General features: G+C 37.1%; 1 protein-coding gene across 2 annotated transcripts in view; it reads left to right on the top strand.

Moving 5' to 3' along the window:
• Positions 1-389: 389 nt before the first annotated feature.
• LOC132124995 (ras association domain-containing protein 8-like) overlaps positions 390-20,239 on the top strand; it is a 41,366-nt gene continuing 21,516 nt past the window's right edge. Inside the window, exon 1 of one of the 2 annotated variants that reach the window (XM_059536192.1) lies at positions 390-520. The gene's annotated coding sequence lies outside the window, so the exon portion shown is untranslated. Of the gene's footprint in view, positions 521-15,814; positions 15,991-20,239 lie in introns of those variants that run through there. The other variant, XM_059536190.1, reaches the window with a different exon arrangement.

The raw sequence follows: 20,239 nt of genomic DNA on the forward strand, positions 1-20,239 counted from the left end.
ATTTAACAAGAGCAGTTTAATGGTTGTAGGGAATGTTTTTACATCTTTATGATCCTAAAGTGCATTTTTAATCTCAATAGAGAAGGAATGTGTTTTTACAGATTCTCAGTGATTGTTAAAGGTCACTGGATTTGCTTGCTGAACGAGCGGCCCCGTAAACAAGCATAAAGTTGGGGCTTCACCATGGAGGCATCGCTTGCCATTTGATTTCTTTTGTGACTCTTTCAAGCGTCCATTCCTCCCCCAAACGTCCCAACCACTCCTGCCCACCCCAGCCCCATGCACTCATTTTGTGTGCTGCTCAAACCCTGGTCATGTGACTTCTGTCCCAGCACAATCGAGGTGCCTCGCCATTGGTCGGCTGCTTTGAAAGAGCATCGGTTTCCTGGGTAACATAATGGTGGCTACACTTCAGATCGTCTCCTAATGTTTCACACGGACTCTCACGTACAGAATCAGGTGCCATCGACTGTCTCTCGCGCTCAGGCGAGTCTTGCCCTTTCTAAAGATAGCATTTCAGGTGAGTAACCTGTATTATTGGCATACAGGGCTTGGTTTTTTTTTTGGAGTTCATGCAAACTTGTGGGGTGTAAAAAAAAAGTTGGATTTGCAAGACAGTTTGAAAAAAAAATTTAGCTTGATTTTTAATTGTTCTGTTCCATTAATTTACTCATCTTGAGGTGTGCTTGTTCATGGTAATTAGTGCATTTTTGTGATACCATTGTAATGTGAGTCAGGTGCTCTTCAGGGAGAATAGGTGAATTGAAGAAATGTGCTGTAAAGCAATTGAATGTGCTTCTCTGAAGAGTTTTTGTGTTTATTGGAGCTTTGAATGAGAAATTATGGTAGTTTAGCGTTTTTACAAGGTTTTTTTCTCAGTTTTTTTAGTTCATGTTCAATTGTTGCCTCCAAAATTGATGAATTTCAATGCATTAGATACAGAATATCAAACCAAGTGGAATATGAAAATAAATTCTGCTAACACAATCTCACTACAATTTCCACAGTGATGTGAAAGACTCATTGGCAGTTACCACAAACACTTGATTGCAGTTGTTGCTGCAAAGTGTGGCACAACCAATTATTAGATTTAGGGGAAATTACCTTTTCACAAAGTGCCAGGCAGGTGTGTGTGTGTATATATAATTTTAAAGGAAGTGCATATATATACATTTTTAAAGGGTTAGTTCACCCAAACATGAAAATTAGCCCATAAATTACTCACCTTGAAGTAAGTGTATATGACTTTCTTCTTTCATGTGAATCCAGTCAAGAGTTATATTAAAAATTGTCTTTGATCTTTCAAGCTGTTTGATGTCACTCAGCAGAAGTTGCTCTGCATCGGTCCATCAGACGTTTAATAAAAAGCGCATCCAATAAAAAAGAAATGATTGTACATTGTACATGTACAGTATATTATAATCGCTCTTTTGTATATTGCGGAGGATGTAAGTGCTTGTTGAATGACAGTGTGTCATTAATAGTTGCTTGAACAGTCCTGAAATTCGTCTTGACCTGCTGCCCTCAGGAATGATTCCCTACTGTTATTTACACAAACCTGCTTTATTATCGTCGTCTCTGCACCACCTACCACGCTCCTGAAGCCTAACAAAGCCTCATTCATACTGAAGATCTGCTGGCTCTCATCCATTAACATCTGTAGGATGTTCTGCAATTGTTATGACATTTGGTTATCAGGCTCCACAAATGAATTAACAAGACTAATTCCTGTGAAATGGAACAAGAAGATCTTTCTGTGCGTCTGCGATGAAGGATGAAAGTGATGAATGTTTTGAAAGTGTCATTGTTCTCTGTGTTTGGATGTCTGTCAGACGGAGGTGCCGGGGGCCTTTGAAGGATGAGTTCACATGGCTGTTGTTTCTCGTGCCCCGTGACCCTCAGGTGGTTTTCTTCATACCCCTCCTCCTGTGCTTTTGAAAGCCTTTCTGACCGAGAGAAAAACACCCGTCCCACCCAGAACCGCCCCTCTGAATTTGTTCACTTCTCTCTTGAGATGAGATCTTGATATATTGTGTGCTGTCTTACGCAGATCTCCAGCTAGTTAGTTGTGTTATCATTGCTCTTAGGGGAGTTGACCTGGATCACATTTATTAGGGGTAGGCTACAGTTAGGTAATTTTGTCTCCTTTCTCACTCCCACTTTGTTTCCTGTTAGCAATCATTGTTTTTAGAAAAACAGTCATCAGCAATTAAATTAGCTGAGCAGAACAGAATCACAAAACTCCTGCCCATGTATTTCTTTCCAGAGAGAATGAATCAACATTTTCTCATTTTGAATAGACACTTTTTCTAGAAAATCATCAGAATTATAAATAATGTGTAACAGTTTTGTCAACTTTGCTTTGAGAAAATGACCTAAATAGTGGCATGTAAGATCACATTCAGATCTTTATTGCTTTTCTGAGTCTGCTTTCTTCTGGCTATTATAAACCTTTGTGTTTTTGGCACAAGCTAATCTTTTATTGAGCGCTGAATGTTTATTTAAAATCTTAGATGCTGCTGAATATATTTCGCTTCACCTGAAACTCAAGCTGTACTGAATTGTCTCGAGCCTAAGAAGAAAGAAGAAAACTTTCATTGTTGACAATGTGATTTGCGGCTGTGCTATATTGAGTTATGGGAGTTTAACAGCAAAATGAGCAGTGTAAGTTGCACTGCACACAAATCCCAGCAAACGACAAAGAGTTCTGTCATCACGTGTTGACCCTAATGACAGAGTCTGGCTATATTTAACTGCGCTGCCTATAAACAACAATCAAGCAGCGCTACCTTGTTTTGTTCCTTCTTTCACTTCATCCTGCACTTGATGGCAAAGCGGAGCATCTTATGGGCAGGCTTTGTGAGTAAATCAGTCTGTTTCAAACCTAGTCAACTCTACCCATACATGCATTTTCACTGGAGTGTCACTGGATTCTTTAAAGTGCACCTGCGCTTTGAAAACTTCTCCTGCACGAATCAGGAACTCTGTTTGGGGAGACTAATGAGTCGCATCTGTTCACTGTTCGTTTTATGTTGAAACAAGTTTAACTGCTGGGTGTCCTTTCTTTATGATTGAGTATTTATTCTTTTACAATACGCCGAATGGCTTTGTTTGCCAATGGAAATACAATGACTAGGTAAATGAGGTAAGGAAGCAGTCACGTTCCTATTCAGGCCAATCCCTTCAAGGTTCATTTGTGTTCCCTCATAAAGTAGGTCATGCGGTTATCAGGCATGCTTTCTGATGTCTATAAAAGTGGATGACTTTGAAGTTGTTGGGTTTTTTGCCTTTAAAGGTGCGTTTATTTTTCCCACTTTAAGTCTTACAGCAAAACTTTGGCTAATCTGTTTAAAATGATAAATTGTAAACTGGAAAATCACTGAATCAATTATGAAAACTCAACTATGGAGACAATAGTAGTTTAAATTCTGCTGTGAAGCAGCTCTCAAGGACAATAATGCCATTATTTAGCCAGTTCAGGTAGCACTCCACGATGACTTCATCATCAGCGATATTTAACTGCTGGTTATTTATCCTGAAGAGTTCAATTTAATTTGTCATTTGTATTTTCTTGCATTAGTAACAGCCCTCTACATGCTTGGTTACGGTTGCCAGAGTACAAGAGTTTAAATCCCCCAATCTGATCTTTTTTCTTAAATTTACACACTTTCTGCCCAGTGGTTTACTTGGTCTTCGCAACCTGCCTCTCTACATTACGAAAAAATCAAGGGGGGCTGAAAAGACCGTCAAATATGTCATAGTATATTGGTTCACAGCAGTTTAATGTTTCTGTTGCTTTCTGTGTCAGGAATGTTAATCAAACAACAAGAGTTGTAGCTTTAACACAGATTTATGAGATTTAATTTATATATTGTAGACTAAGCAGTGTTATTTTACATTTAATTATTCAAATTCTGTAGGCTTACCTGAATACTGTTAGACTTACCAGAAAAATATAAAGCACTGTTTATTTAATTTCTAAGTATGTTCTATTATATTTATATATGCTTGTAGTTTACTTATCTTCTATGTTGATTTACTCACCTACAAAATCACCCCCATCATTAGGCGCTTCTCCATTACAAATTTGCACAAAACTTTCGCGATATTTATTAAATGTCTATCAAAAAGTATTGCGAATTGACTGTGTTTTCATTAACTGATGTTATACGACTAGATATTAATTTTTACCTCTCGTAATAAGTCATGGCAATGGATTTTGGCTACACTAGCCATTATATTAAAGGGGTCATATGATGCGATTAAAATTTTTCCTTTGTCTTTGCCGTATTACAAGCTCTTGGTGCATGAAGAAGATCTGTACATTTGCAAGGACTAAAGTCTCAAATCCAAAGAGATATTCTTTATCAAATTTAAGAGTCAACAACACCCTCCTAAAGTGTCTACATCACAATGTGGTAAGATTTGCACAACGCCACCCAAATGTTCACACAAGAAAGAAGGCACAACTTTTATGCTCGCTGTTGCCCCCAGCCCCATGTTGTGGAGACGCTGTATGTTTCATGCGATACGCAACATGTAAAAAGACAGTATAAGTCATTAAAATCAGTAATTATGTCCCCACTGGATGCAACAAATGCCTAGTTTGTAATGGGTTTTTATTGTTTTTGTCCCGTCATGCTGGGACACGACACCACAGTATGGTGAGGGGCAGGGTTGCCAGGTTTTCTCAGCACAACCCGCCCAACTGCTACTCAAAACTACCCAAAACTAGCCCAGTCACTTTTCAGGGGTAGAACTTTTCCGGTAGAAACCACATTCTGGCGGGTAACATACACATTTATTGGTGGGGTTCCCCTGATAAAAGTCGCATTCCAGGGTTTAAATATCACATTATTGGGGTCGCTTCAACCACGGGCCGCCGACATGAAAAACAACCCGTGGCAACAGTGTTAAAGTAGCCCACTGGTGAGGGACATAACATTTCCATCACATGCATGACGTATTCAGCCAATCACAACACATTGGATAGCTGGCCAATCAGAGTACACCTCACTTTTCAGACTGATGAGCTTTGTAAAAACTCTGGTGGGGTTTCAGAGCCGCTACATGCTGCAGACATGTGCAGTGTAAATAGTCTAGGCATTAATGGCAGGAAAAGCCCCTAACACTTGAGAGCAGCCAAATATAAAGTGTTTCTTGGTGGTTATTGTACATTGAGGAATGATCATATGACTTTTTACGTATGCCATGTGACCTATTAATGGGATAAAAAAATAAATTAAAACATTTCCCTTGCAGTTTTGCTGATTATTCCTTTTCCGTATTGCCTGAAAAACCACCTCAAGCAAGCGTAAATTTATTTTTGCGATATATGTACGTTTTAGCGAAATTGACGCATTTCCATTAGGCTTATTTTCAATTCGCAATTTCAGTTTGCGCAATTTAAAGGTTAATGGAAATGCGCCTATATTTTACCTATCGCCTATTTTTGTTCATATTGCAATATATCGCAGAAAATCTAAAAATCCAATATCATGCTGCCTTATTACTGAGATTATAGAACATATTTTAACATCAAATTAAATTAAATTCAGTAATATAGCTACTAAAATCCATTTATGTTATGAAAGGCAAAAGGTGTTTCCATCATGCGAAACGACCGCTGCGGACGCAGCTAACTGACATTGCATTCTTAAGTTGCGTTGCGTAAAATAATAATAATTTACACCACATTAAAGACTTTATAAATTAAATAAAATGTATACAAACCTTTATTTTGCTTTATTTTGCTTCCTCTCCTGTAGAGGATGCAAAAAGCCTTGACTTTAACTCTGTAACTGCTGGGTTGTTTCGTCAGAGACCGGCTCTACTCAACGGTTAGGTCGAAAAAAAATGACCCAGTGTTCAAATTTAGCCAGCACCTGGGTAAAAATATAAAACAATAACCCATTATAATGATCCAATAGGCTCAACCCAGCATTTCTTAGTGTAGCTTGTAAATTTCTCCAATAATGCATCATACTATGGAAGTCAAGTAGCGAGTAATGCCATTGTTTGATAAACACCAGGGTGGTACTAAATCCACACCAGTAGGTGGCAATATAGAGTCCAATACCACTCATGTATTGTGTAGCATTTATACACACAAACACACAAATTGCTGTGCATTAAATTTACATTTTGAAAGTGGATTGTAACCTGATACTGAGAGAATGTAAACTTGCCCCGGGGGGGGGCTGTAAAGAGCGTGGGGGGATCTGAGGTCCCGCGGGGGAAGGGCTGAGATTTTCAGGTTTAGGGAGTCTCCCTCAGGAATGCTAGTGTCAGTGGAACGTAAAACAGACAAAAACAAGACTTGTAATCACCTCAATCCCCTACTGTTGGCCAGTCGGAGATCAAACCTGCCTCATTCACTCTTCACTAAATTACAGAAGGTATTATTTATGGCGTGAACTGAGCGTGTTGTTCATGGGCCGCTGCTGTTATGTAATAAATCATTGGTGCAGAAGGTGATTGTTTTGCGCTTGATGGCATTCGAAGTGAGAGGACGCATTAATAATTGACTGCTGGTTTTGCTGTGTGTACATGTTTGTGTGTGTTGTGTGGACCACAATCTGACAGAAATCAGGCCATTACTCACTCACTCATTATGTAGTCATCGTGATAGTGCTGTGTAGAGATATAGATAACAGATGTTCACATCTACTTTAATAGCTGTTGGTTGAATTTCACAACCATGTCTATATATAGGTTACATTGAAAAGACACACAACAGGACATTGTTTTTTTTTTATGAATAATGCATATTTATGTACTTGTTTGCTTACCTTTTGAAGTAAGTTTTTCTGAAAGTAAATCACATTTCCCAAATTTCCATTAACACAATGTACAAAACTGATTATACACTAAACTTTATATATGGTGCTTTCATCATGCTATATTTATATATCAGTATTTGGAACTGCCTTTAATTTTATGAATAACCAAATATGTAAATACAAACATACAGAAAATTATATATAAAAATTGTTTATTATTTTTTTATTAGATTTTTGATGATGTAAACAAGCATGTAATTGTTTGTTTGCCTCGTATTATTTTTTTGTATTCATTTTAAACAATATATTTGTATTTAAAAAATAAATCTTTACGCTTACTTTGGTTTTCTTTATGCACAATTTAATTAATTTTTCTTTTGTTTGTTTTTGTGTTGAAATATGACACAGGCATGTTTTCAATAGATTCACCCACATAACCATCATGCTTTGTGATGGAGCTGTTTGTCCATTTGAGTTTTTGCTGTGATGTTTGGTTTCTATGGGAAGCTGATGGTCCGGTTTCAGTGTTTCAACAACAGCACATCATTACCAACAGAAAAAAAGCATCACAGATGAGATCTCAGCTGATTCTCCTAGACACCAGTGAGATTAAATCCAGATCAAATGCAGATGTAAGTCTCTTTTTATTGCTTCTAAAGTATTTTAGTGGAAACATCCGAAACAAAACCGAGACATTCATGAAATTTCCCGATCTGTGGGCAATAAAACTTTCCTCCGAGCCCCTGAAAGAGACGCAGATCTGTTTGAAGGGCTGAACATGTGACTTCTGTCGCAAGCATCTGGTTACACACACACTCACACCAAACACACATCAAGATCAGTTCTTCAGAATCAGAACAATATTATCTCAACAAGAATACAAACATTTTGTATCTGTAAATGCATTTGTAAATTGTATTTAAAAACTCACGCATTTATTTATTTATTTTATTGTTTTTGCAATTTTTTTTGTGTGTGTTTTGAAGGGGCTTTGAATGCAATGCTAGTTAAATTCCATGAAAGCATGTCCAAGTCAACAAAAGTTCAGAAAACTTAATAGTTTAAGGCAACCAGCTTCAGGAGGTTTTTGAGTTTTCTCAACTTTTTATTTTTTACAGTATAGATAGATGGATAGATAGATAGATAGATAGATAGATGGATAGATAGATAGATAGATAGATAGATGGATAGATAGATAGATAGCTTTAAAATTGACATATTTTGTATAATTAATTAATTAATGGAGAATATTTATTTATTTGCATATTGACATTATTTTATGCTAGAAGTCAGATTATTAAATATGAAATCAAAATTTTCAACAATTATGTTAAAAAGGGAAAAAAATACAGTATATATATATAAAGTAACTAAGGAATGTTTCGAATGAAGTTTAGTTTACAACAAGATGTTTGATGTTTTAAACTGGTGTCCAGAAAAATCTGATGTTGTGATGATGATAAGACTCATATGATTGTATTTATTAAGTAGGTTGTGTTTATTTGCAAAAATATTTTGCGCAGATAATGTATTTTCAATAGTAAATCATATTTTTTTTTCTGTTAGAATTAGGTTTGTGTTAGCAAAGTTAACAATTCTAATTAGCTCTGTATAAAAACAATCTAAAACTGGTCTGGAACCCTTCTACATGGGTGTTGATGGTGAGGGACAGAAACTGCAGAAAACAAAACAAGACACTCCTCCTACCTGGAGATGTGGGCGGGGCCTCGCTATGTCATCAGACTTCAGAGAGAGAGAGAGAGAGAGAGAGAGAGAGAGAGCTGTTCACGCTTACACAGGACCCACACATCTGTGTCTCATTCACTGCAGAGCTGAGACCGTCTCGGAGGAACTACAGGGTGTTTCTGCTCTGTGTGGAGCTACAGTCGAAGTCTGGAGGAGCTGTGTGTTTAATGAGGTAAGACATGTTCTCTCGCAGCTGGAAATCAACCTGTTAGCGTCTGTTAGTGCGCGGGTCAAAGTCATTTTCATCTACAGGAAGACTTTACTGCTCACAGGGGGATCTTTAATCGCCGAGGAAACTCAGTGAAGGTTTAACCTTGTAGTTTGTTTAAACATCTCCCAAAATTTCTAGAAACAAACTCAGATTGGAGATATGAAATGAATGAGGATAGACTTGTTAGGTCTTTATAAGAAATACGAGTTTGTAATGAGATGTTTGTTTGCAGATTTGGTCTGAGCACAATTTGAGATTTCTTCTGGAAGTCTAGAAACATTTGAGATTGGGTAATTTTCTCTGAAGTAACACCTGAGCAGTTCACACACGCGCACACACACACACACACACACACAAAGGATTTCTTTCATCTCCATTTAATGTCATTTTGGTCTAGAGAAACCGCTGAGATAATTAAACATCTTCGTTTTGTTCTCAACTTCTTTAGGAGAAATAACCAAATTGACTAGAGTAAGCATATAAAGGAGCTATATAAGTGATTTTAAGGCATAAAACAAGAATCTGAAGAGAAATCGTAACGAGACTTTGGTGTTTTAGAACATCTGAGCTCAGTTTGAGGCACTGATGAGATTTCCTTTGAAACTCTGAGATTATTGAAGTCTTTTTCTCAGGAGCAAAATCTGAACAGTTAATTTGAGCAAAAATCTCCCTTTGCTCTCCATTTAATCTCATTTCGATCTAGAGAAACAGCTGAGAAATTCAACATCTCCTTTATGTTACAACTTCATTAAAAAGCAAGCATGTAGGCTAAAGCAGCCGTAAAAGGAATGAGAACATAGAAAATTCGAGTTTACAATGATACTTTTAATGGCAACATTTCTTGTCTTGTTAAATAATTGCGATTTCTTCTAAAACTCCAGAGGTGAAATGCACAGGTTTTTCCTCAGACTTAATTCTCCATTTAATCTCCATTTAGTCCCATTGCACTCCAGTTTTGATTATTTAAAGGTTTAAATATGTAACCTAGAGTTTTCCTTTTTGGTATTTCTTTAAGAATTTCTTAAGTCACTTTTGACTCCAAACATCTCTTGTGGAAAATGGGACATGGTCTGTATTTGTGGAGGTGCATGGAGCTTGGATTTGATTATGCACCCATGTGTTTAGATCACCATTAATCATGCTTCCTCAACAGGCTGCTTCCCGCTAAGTCCTTTCTGAAGTCGCTTTTTGCCTTTAATCTAACCAGATTCCCCTGTCAGTGTGTTTAACCACACTCGGCCTGCTAATGACCAGACTGCATGCTTGAAAGTCCAGCACGGCCACCAGATCTGGTCAGCATATTCCTAGGAGTTGTGTAATATCATTATCTTATTCCAAACATAACATTTCCCAAGCATTTATGACTCCAGGCGAATGGACACTTGTGGAATATGGGTCACGTGATGTTTATTGATGACTAATCAGAGTAAATCTGGTGGCGTGGAGTCAAAGACAGCACGGCATCTGGTGAAGCGCTTGGCTCAGCTCTGGTTAAAGTGAGCGGTCAGACAGCTCCGTTTAGCCTTCGTCCTGTTACTGATGAGAAACAGCAGGTCTGTCCATTACAGATGCAGACGCACTGCGGTGCATTGATCGAGAGAGAGAGACGGGACACGGGAAGGGTCTGTGTAGCCACTGTATAAGAGAGTGAGTGTCAGGGATGCTTAGTTTAGACTATAAGGGTACTTTTATAAGACAACAGAGTACCAAAAAATGGAAACTTCCCTTTGCGTTAGTCAAAAAAAGTGTTTCGTTCATTCAGATATGCGAAAACTGCTAAAAGCACTGTATTTTGCACAATTTCATTTTATGCACAATAATGATATCAATTTGAGCCCCCCCCCCCCCCCAAAACATTGTTGTCATGAACACGAATGGCCAAAATGCTCAAGGTTTTTTTTTTTTGTTGTTGTTTTAAAGTAAATTTTTGCGTATTGTAACCTTTTTATGCATAACGTGAAGATATGTCTCCTTCGTAACTTTTTTTTTTGTATGGATATTGAGCTATTAGAGTCATTTAAAGAGCTTAGAACATTAGATTTTAGAGTATTATAATTTGCTGAAAATATTTGAGTTTGTAATGGGAACAGACTTCCAAGCTAGTGTCTTGGAAAATCAAAGCATAGTTTAAGATACTGTTGAGAATGATATCTAATGAAATTATAGATGAGATACTGTACAGTTAAACAAAAGCTCACTTTGCGGTCCTTTTTATCTATCAAGACATCATGGTCTTTTACTGGAAAGTGATGCACAGAGTGAGTTGCAATGCCTCTTGTGCTGACCACTAAAGCTCCTCTGAGTTCTCTAGATCAAGCTTTCATTAGCGTTTGTGAACGCTCCTGTGCTTTAAGATGGACAGTTTCACCTTCTATGCAAATCCTTCCCTCGTCAGCATCTCTGTTTCTCTCTGTCGTTATCTCGGGATCTTTCTAGATCTCTGCGTCTCTGTAGCCTCTCATGACGTGTGAGCTTCTGCCTCTCACACCCCACTGACACTCAGGAAAGTGTAAAGATGTGTGTTCAAAAGTGTGAAGATTCCCGGATAACACGATAAAAAGCCTCTGATTTGCCGTCAAGGTCAGAGTTTCTAACATTTCCAAACATTACATTTTAGAAATGGCAGCAGAAACTTCAATATGGAAAGCTTTCTTAATGGAAGGAGGATGTTGGCATAATGTGTCGGACAAAGTTGCAGTCCTAGAAAGAATTAGCATGAGATTGAAATGCTTGTTAGATACGCATCATCTCCGCCGTACTCGATGGAGGAAGTGAAAGGTGTTTGTTTGACATTGACTCGTACGGCAGCTCCTGTCTGATGTGAGCCAGAAATGGAAAAAGCATAACAATCATAAACGGACTGCTTACCCAACACAAAACTCCCTCAAAGCAGCTATCATCTGGGAAAATCTGCAAGGACACGCAAGAATTTGGTCTTTTTTGAGTTGAAATGTGTGCAAGTCAAAGACATGGCATGGTTTTTTTTTGGATGGCTCTTTAAATTTATATTTATTTTAAAAAGACAATTTATACACCTCTTATGATGTTTTTTTCATATCAGTTCTGAATCAAAATTCATTTTGATAATTTTGGGAAGCATAAAAAAAATGGTACAAAGGTGGTACAAAACTTGTCTGCCAAAGTCATTTGGTGCAACCATCATGCAGAAACTAAAACAGAAAAACAGCAGACTATATAATAGGATCCCTGTACACATTCAGGTGTCAAATCTTAAAGTAGAAGATAGTTTTAACTTTGAATGACAAAGTAAGGTTAGTTCAGGTTGTAATTGTACAACCCCTCCCAATCAACTGAAAACCATAAAGTGATATTTATGAATTAATAATTTATGACATCCGTAAGAGTATTTTTTATTGTGTGTGTGTGTGTGTGTGTGTGTGTGTGTGTGTGTGTGTGTATATATATATATATATATATATATACACATGTATTACTTTTTTTGAAAGTCAATATTTAATGTGTACAATATTCAAGATGAGCGGAAAATATGTCATTAGATTAATTTGTAGGCTAAATTTAAATGATATAAAACTCAACTTAGAACACAAAAATTTGAGAAAGAACTTGTCGCATGCATTTTAAACTAGAATTTGAATAGATTTTATTGTACGTGTTGGATGTTAGATCTCTTCAGATCCAGCTGTCTGGTTCCTCGCTCCAGTCTGAAGCATTTTTAAATCTCACAAAGTGTCAATTTGCGAGACAAATGTTATTTTTAGCAAAGCACAGCCTTACTGTTTTTGCAGGCGGCGATGCTCCGGTTTTCTTCCTCATCTCAGCATCTGCTGTTAATTTTATTTCTGCACAATCACAGTTCAGGGAAAGGTTTAGTCTGTCTCATCCTGACACCCTTTACAGCTTTTCTCACAAAGCTCAGTTGTTTGATAATCTTTGATAATCTAAAAGAGCTTAGATTTCAATCCTCTGAGTTGTAACTTTGTTTCATCCTCGGTTCCCACGTCTTGACTGAAAAATCAATCTCCTGTGGTACTCTGATTCATGTGCATACTAATTGAAATGCTTGTCTGGCCCGGGACGCTGGCATAGACATGGTCTTTCTGCAAGATGCACCAAGGAGACTGGCAATCATGTGAAAACTCAGTGTTGACGCTTTCCATGTCCCAAGGCTGTCTAAGTAATTATTTAGCAAAGCTCACATAATGAGAGTGAGTTCGCTATGCTTTGGTGGCCTTTACCCATATAAATATCCTCCCTTTGAAACCACAAGCTGTTTGCCACTGTTGCTTAGAGCCGTTGCCTCAAAGTTCCCATCTGTGCCGCTACTTGACTGCATAAGTAGACCAGCCATTGACTGGCAGTTTAATGCGTTACCAACAATGCCACGACCTTCTTAAAGACTTCTGCACAAACGCACTGTATACCATGACTTTAACTCTAACTTAGGCCAAGTCTTGTATTGGATCTGTATTGAATTATTTATTCTAGGACTGGGTATTGAATTAAATTTCAGTTTAATTTGACTTAAAGTTTTTTAGCAGAATTTAAGAGCTGAGTAGATCTTTATTGAAAGTTATATTGTGCTGCGCAGTGACACAAATTTCACAATTCAGTTTGGTTTCAATAAGGTGATCTGTCTTCAATACCACTCATGTATTGTGTAGCATTTATACACACAAACACACAAATTGCTGTGCATTAAATTTACATTTTGAAAGTGGATTGTAACCTGATACTGAGAGAATGTAAACTTGCCCCGGGGGGGGCTGTAAAGAGCGTGGGGGGATCTGAGGTCCCGCGGGGGAAGGGCTGAGATTTTCAGGTTTAGGGAGTCTCCCTCAGGAATGCTAGTGTCAGTGGAACGTAAAACAGACAAAAACAAGACTTGTAATCACCTCAATCCCCTACTGTTGGCCAGTCGGGGATCAAACCTGCCTCATTCACTCTTCACTAAATTACAGAAGGTATTATTTATGGCGTGAACTGAGCGTGTTGTTCATGGGCCGCTGCTGTTATGTAATAAATCATTGGTGCAGAAGGTGATTGTTTTGCGCTTGATGGCATTCGAAGTGAGAGGACGCATTAATAATTGACTGCTGGTTTTGCTGTGTGTACATGTTTGTGTGTGTTGTGTGGACCACAATCTGACAGAAATCAGGCCATTACTCACTCACTCATTATGTAGTCATCGTGATAGTGCTGTGTAGAGATATAGATAACAGATGTTCACATCTACTTTAATAGCTGTTGGTTGAATTTCACAACCATGTCTATATATAGGTTACATTGAAAAGACACACAACAGGACATTGTTTTTTTTTTATGAATAATGCATATTTATGTACTTGTTTGCTTACCTTTTGAAGTAAGTTTTTCTGAAAGTAAATCACATTTCCCAAATTTCCATTAACACAATGTACAAAACTGATTATACACTAAACTTTATATATGGTGCTTTCATCATGCTATATTTATATATCAGTATTTGGAACTGCCTTTAATTTTATGAATAACCAAATATGTAAATACAAACATACAGAAAATTATATATAAAAATTGTTTATTATTTTTTTATTAGATTTTTGATGATGTAAACAAGCATGTAATTGTTTGTTTGCCTCGTATTATTTTTTTGTATTCATTTTAAACAATATATTTGTATTTAAAAAATAAATCTTTACGCTTACTTTGGTTTTCTTTATGCACAATTTAATTAATTTTTCTTTTGTTTGTTTTTGTGTTGAAATATGACACAGGCATGTTTTCAATAGATTCACCCACATAACCATCATGCTTTGTGATGGAGCTGTTTGTCCATTTGAGTTTTTGCTGTGATGTTTGGTTTCTATGGGAAGCTGATGGTCCGGTTTCAGTGTTTCAACAACAGCACATCATTACCAACAGAAAAAAAGCATCACAGATGAGATCTCAGCTGATTCTCCTAGACACCAGTGAGATTAAATCCAGATCAAATGCAGATGTAAGTCTCTTTTTATTGCTTCTAAAGTATTTTAGTGGAAACATCCGAAACAAAACCGAGACATTCATGAAATTTCCCGATCTGTGGGCAATAAAACTTTCCTCCGAGCCCCTGAAAGAGACGCAGATCTGTTTGAAGGGCTGAACATGTGACTTCTGTCGCAAGCATCTGGTTACACACACACTCACACCAAACACACATCAAGATCAGTTCTTCAGAATCAGAACAATATTATCTCAACAAGAATACAAACATTTTGTATCTGTAAATGCATTTGTAAATTGTATTTAAAAACTCACGCATTTATTTATTTATTTTATTGTTTTTGCAATTTTTTTTGTGTGTGTTTTGAAGGGGCTTTGAATGCAATGCTAGTTAAATTCCATGAAAGCATGTCCAAGTCAACAAAAGTTCAGAAAACTTAATAGTTTAAGGCAACCAGCTTCAGGAGGTTTTTGAGTTTTCTCAACTTTTTATTTTTTACAGTATAGATAGATGGATAGATAGATAGATAGATAGATAGATGGATAGATAGATAGATAGATGGATAGATAGATAGATAGATAGATAGATAGATAGATAGCTTTAAAATTGACATATTTTGTATAATTAATTAATTAATGTAGAATATTTATTTATTTGCATATTGACATTATTTTATGCTAGAAGTCAGATTATTAAATATGAAATCAAAATTTTCAACAATTATGTTAAAAAGGGAAAAAAATACAGTATATATATATAAAGTAACTAAGGAATGTTTCGAATGAAGTTCAGTTTACAACAAGATGTTTGATGTTTTAAACTGGTGTCCAGAAAAATCTGATGTTGTGATGATGATAAGACTCATATGATTGTATTTATTAAGTAGGTTGTGTTTATTTGCAAAAATATTTTGCGCAGATAATGTATTTTCAATAGTAAATCATATTTTTTTTTCTGTTAGAATTAGGTTTGTGTTAGCAAAGTTAACAATTCTAATTAGCTCTGTATAAAAACAATCTAAAACTGGTCTGGAACCCTTCTACATGGGTGTTGATGGTGAGGGACAGAAACTGCAGAAAACAAAACAAGACACTCCTCCTACCTGGAGATGTGGGCGGGGCCTCGCCATGTCATCAGACTTCAGAGAGAGAGAGAGAGAGAGAGAGCGAGCTGTTCACGCTTACACAGGACCCACACATCTGTGTCTCATTCACTGCAGAGCTGAGACCGTCTCGGAGGAACTACAGGGTGTTTCTGCTCTGTGTGGAGCTACAGTCGAAGTCTGGAGGAGCTGTGTGTTTAATGAGGTAAGACATGTTCTCTCGCAGCTGGAAATCAACCTGTTAGCGTCTGTTAGTGCGCGGGTCAAAGTCATTTTCATCTACAGGAAGACTTTACTGCTCACAGGGGGATCTTTAATCGCCGAGGAAACTCAGTGAAGGTTTAACCTTGTAGTTTGTTTAAACATCTCCCAAAATTTCTAGAAACAAACTCAGATTGGAGATATGAAATGAATGAGGATAGACTTGTTAGGTCTTTATAAGAAATACGAGTTTGTAATGAGATGTTTGTTTGCAGATTTGGTCTGAGCACAATTTGAGATTTCTTCTGGAAGTCTAGAAACATTTGAGATTGGGTAATTTTCTCTGAAGTAACACCTGAGCAGTTCACACACGCACACACACACACACACACACACACACACACACACACACACACACACACACAAAGGATTTCTTTCATCTCCATTTAATGTCATTTTGGTCTAGAGAAACCGCTGAGATAATTAAACATCTTCGTTTTGTTCTCAACTTCTTTAGGAGAAATAACCAAATTGACTAGAGTAAGCATATAAAGGAGCTATATAAGTGATTTTAATGCATAAAACAAGAATCTGAAGAGAAATCGTAACGAGACTTTGGTGTTTTAGAACATCTGAGCTCAGTTTGAGGCACTGATGAGATTTCCTTTGAAACTCTGAGATTATTGAAGTCTTTTTCTCAGGAGCAAAATCTGAACAGTTAATTTGAGCAAAAATCTCCCTTTGCTCTCCATTTAATCTCATTTCGATCTAGAGAAACAGCTGAGAAATTCAACATCTCCTTTATGTTACAACTTCATTAAAAAGCAAGCATGTAGGCTAAAGCAGCCGTAAAAGGAATGAGAACATAGAAAATTCGAGTTTACAATGATACTTTTAATGGCAACATTTCTTGTCTTGTTAAATAATTGCGATTTCTTCTAAAACTCCAGAGGTGAAATGCACAGGTTTTTCCTCAGACTTAATTCTCCATTTAATCTCCATTTAGTCCCATTGCACTCCAGTTTTGATTATTTAAAGGTTTAAATATGTAACCTAGAGTTTTCCTTTTTGGTATTTCTTTAAGAATTTCTTAAGTCACTTTTGACTCCAAACATCTCTTGTGGAAAATGGGACATGGTCTGTATTTGTGGAGGTGCATGGAGCTTGGATTTGATTATGCACCCATGTGTTTAGATCACCATTAATCATGCTTCCTCAACAGGCTGCTTCCCGCTAAGTCCTTTCTGAAGTCGCTTTTTGCCTTTAATCTAACCAGATTCCCCTGTCAGTGTGTTTAACCACACTCGGCCTGCTAATGACCAGACTGCATGCTTGAAAGTCCAGCACGGCCACCAGATCTGGTCAGCATATTCCTAGGAGTTGTGTAATATCATTATCTTATTCCAAACATAACATTTCCCAAGCATTTATGACTCCAGGCGAATGGACACTTGTGGAATATGGGTCACGTGATGTTTATTGATGACTAATCAGAGTAAATCTGGTGGCGTGGAGTCAAAGACAGCACGGCATCTGGTGAAGCGCTTGGCTCAGCTCTGGTTAAAGTGAGCGGTCAGACAGCTCCGTTTAGCCTTCGTCCTGTTACTGATGAGAAACAGCAGGTCTGTCCATTACAGATGCAGACGCACTGCGGTGCATTGATCGAGAGAGAGAGACGGGACACGGGAAGGGTCTGTGTAGCCACTGTATAAGAGAGTGAGTGTCAGGGATGCTTAGTTTAGACTATAAGGGTACTTTTATAAGACAACAGAGTACCAAAAAATGGAAACTTCCCTTTGCGTTAGTCAAAAAAAGTGTTGCGTTCATTCAGATATGCGAAAACTGCTAAAAGCACTGTATTTTGCACAATTTCATTTTATGCACAATAATGATATCAATTTGAGCCCCCCCCCCAAAACATTGTTGTCATGAACACGAATGGCCAAAATGCACAAGGTTTTTTTTTTTTGTTGCTGTCATTAGACCAAATGTTTCGTCAAGTTGTGGTTTGATCAAAACTGTTGCTGTAATATGTAATATAACTCCAAAAAATAATAGGAAAAAAAATTGCTGAATGAATGGAAAATTATTTTAAAGTAAATTTTTGCGTATTGTAACCTTTTTATGCATAACGTGAAGATATGTCTCCTTCGTAACTTTTTTTTTTGTATGGATATTGAGCTATTAGAGTCATTTAAAGAGCTTAGAACATTAGATTTTAGAGTATTATAATTTGCTGAAAATATTTGAGTTTGTAATGGGAACAGACTTCCAAGCTAGTGTCTTGGAAAATCAAAGCATAGTTTAAGATACTGTTGAGAATGATATCTAATGAAATTATAGATGAGATACTGTACAGTTAAACAAAAGCTCACTTTGCGGTCCTTTTTATCTATCAAGACATCATGGTCTTTTACTGGAAAGTGATGCACAGAGTGAGTTGCAATGCCTCTTGTGCTGACCACTAAAGCTCCTCTGAGTTCTCTAGATCAAGCTTTCATTAGCGTTTGTGAACGCTCCTGTGCTTTAAGATGGACAGTTTCACCTTCTATGCAAATCCTTCCCTCGTCAGCATCTCTGTTTCTCTCTGTCGTTATCTCGGGATCTTTCTAGATCTCTGCGTCTCTGTAGCCTCTCATGACGTGTGAGCTTCTGCCTCTCACACCCCACTGACACTCAGGAAAGTGTAAAGATGTGTGTTCAAAAGTGTGAAGATTCCCGGATAACACGATAAAAAGCCTCTGATTTGCCGTCAAGGTCAGAGTTTCTAACATTTCCAAACATTACATTTTAGAAATGGCAGCAGAAACTTCAATATGGAAAGCTTTCTTAATGGAAGGAGGATGTTGGCATAATGTGTCGGACAAAGTTGCAGTCCTAGAAAGAATTAGCATGAGATTGAAATGCTTGTTAGATACGCATCATCTCCGCCGTACTCGATGGAGGAAGTGAAAGGTGTTTGTTTGACATTGACTCGTACGGCAGCTCCTGTCTGATGTGAGCCAGAAATGGAAAAAGCATAACAATCATAAACCGACTGCTTACCCAACACAAAACTCCCTCAAAGCAGCTATCATCTGGGAAAATCTGCAAGGACACGCAAGAATTTGGTCTTTTTTGAGTTGAAATGTGTGCAAGTCAAAGACATGGCATGTTTTTTTTTGGATGGCTCTTTAAATTTATATTTATTTTAAAAAGACAATTTATACACCTCTTATGATGTTTTTTTCATATCAGTTCTGAATCAAAATTCATTTTGATAATTTTGGGAAGCATAAAAAAAATGGTACAAAGGTGGTACAAAACTTGTCTGCCAAAGTCATTTGGTGCAACCATCATGCAGAAACTAAAACAGAAAAACAGCAGACTATATAATAGGATCCCTGTACACATTCAGGTGTCAAATCTTAAAGTAGAAGATAGTTTTAACTTTGAATGACAAAGTAAGGTTAGTTCAGGTTGTAATTGTACAACCCCTCCCAATCAACTGAAAACCATAAAGTGATATTTATGAATTAATAATTTATGACATCCGTAAGAGTATTTTTTATTGTGTGTGTGTGTGTGTGTGTGTGTGTGTGTGTGTGTATATATATATATATATATATATATACACATGTATTACTTTTTTTGAAAGTCAATATTTAATGTGTACAATATTCAAGATGAGCGGAAAATATGTCATTAGATTAATTTGTAGGCTAAATTTAAATGATATAAAACTCAACTTAGAACACAAAAATTTGAGAAAGAACTTGTCGCATGCATTTTAAACTAGAATTTGAATAGATTTTATTGTACGTGTTGGATGTTAGATCTCTTCAGATCCAGCTGTCTGGTTCCTCGCTCCAGTCTGAAGCATTTTTAAATCTCACAAAGTGTCAATTTGCGAGACAAATGTTATTTTTAGCAAAGCACAGCCTTACTGTTTTTGCAGGCGGCGATGCTCCGGTTTTCTTCCTCATCTCAGCATCTGCTGTTAATTTTATTTCTGCACAATCACAGTTCAGGGAAAGGTTTAGTCTGTCTCATCCTGACACCCTTTACAGCTTTTCTCACAAAGCTCAGTTGTTTGATAATCTTTGATAATCTAAAAGAGCTTAGATTTCAATCCTCTGAGTTGTAACTTTGTTTCATCCTCGGTTCCCACGTCTTGACTGAAAAATCAATCTCCTGTGGTACTCTGATTCATGTGCATACTAATTGAAATGCTTGTCTGGCCCGGGACGCTGGCATAGACATGGTCTTTCTGC

This window comes from Carassius carassius, chromosome 43 (genome assembly GCF_963082965.1).
Source record: "Carassius carassius chromosome 43, fCarCar2.1, whole genome shotgun sequence".
NCBI lineage: Eukaryota > Metazoa > Chordata > Actinopteri > Cypriniformes > Cyprinidae > Carassius > Carassius carassius.